This window comes from Somniosus microcephalus, unplaced genomic scaffold (assembly GCF_052327205.1).
Source record: "Somniosus microcephalus isolate GS21.2 unplaced genomic scaffold, FLI_Smic_1.0 scaffold1183, whole genome shotgun sequence".
Lineage (NCBI taxonomy): Eukaryota > Metazoa > Chordata > Chondrichthyes > Squaliformes > Somniosidae > Somniosus > Somniosus microcephalus.
Genome location: NW_028226370.1, coordinates 6,168 through 7,500, shown reverse-complemented (window position 1 = coordinate 7,500; position 1,333 = coordinate 6,168).

Here is a 1,333-nt window from a genome sequence, read left to right as displayed (position 1 = left end):
GCCGTTGGCTGGAGACCGCTTTCCGACTGCTGAGCCGGTGCCGCGGGGACCCACCTTGACGCGCCGGCTGTCCGAGCAAGCCAGGGGCAAGGGGCATCCATAGGTACCAGAAGGGAGTCGGTCCGACACCGGGAAGTCGGGTGCCCGTCGCTCCGAATCGAGCCCGGTGTTTTCGTGCGTGTAACAGGGCGGGCGTTTGGACCCGGTTGTCCGGGAGCGGGTCCCCAACGGCGGGAGATTGCCTGGGTTTGGCCGGCCGGCAGTCGAACGCCTTTGGCTCCGGACTCCCGTGTCCGATTTCGGTCAGGGAGGGCTGGTTGGAAAGCCCCGACGCTGGCGCACACTATATTATCGGCCTGGGCCCCGGCAAGTTCGGGAAAGTGTCGCAGTCCCGTTCCGGCGGCCGCCCCGTCGGTCAGCGGCAGCTTATCGCGGATAACTTCGGGACGGAAAGTCCGATCCGGTCGGGGTGAACTGCGACTGAACGGGGTGGCGGGGCCGCACAGACCAGTAGCGGGCTTGTGTAGCTGCCTCTTGGCCCGGCCGAGGTACAGCCGTTGGCTGGAGACCGCTTTCCGACTGCTGAGCCGGTGCCGCGGGGACCCACCTTGACGCGCCGGCTGTCCGAGCAAGCCAGGGGCAAGGGGCATCCAGTGGTACCAGAAGGGAGTCGGTCCGACACCGGGAAGTCGGGTGCCCGTCGCTCCGAATGAGCCCGGGGTTTTCGTGCGTGTAACAGGGCGGGCGTTTGGACCCGGTTGTCCGGGAGCGGGTCCGCAACGGCGGGAGATTGCCTGGGTTTGGCCGGCCGGCAGTCGAACGCCTTTCGCTCCGGACTCCCGTGTCCGATTTCGGTCAGGGAGGGCTCGTTGGAAAGCCCCGGCGCTGGCGCACACTATATTATCGGCCTGGACCCCGGCAAGTTCGGGAAAGTGTCGCAGTCCCGTAGCGGCTGCCGCCCCGTCGGTCAGCGGCAGCTTATCGGGGATAACTTCGGGACGGAAAGTCCGATCCGGTTGGGGTGAACTGCGACTGAACGGGGTGGGGGGGCCGCACAGACCAGTAGCGGGCTTGTGCAGCTGCCGCTTGGCCCGGCCGAGGTACAGCCGTTGGCTGGAGACCGCTTTCCGACTGCTGAGCCGGAGCCGCGGGGGCCCACCTTGACGCGCCGGCTGTACTAGCAAGCCAGGGGCAAGGGGCATCCAGTGGTACCGGAACGGAGTCGGTCCGACACCGGGAAGCCGGGTGCCCGTCGCTCCGAATCGAGCCCGGTGTTTTCGTGCGTGTAACAGGGCGGGCGTTTGGACCCGGTTGTCCGGGAGCGGGTCCGCAA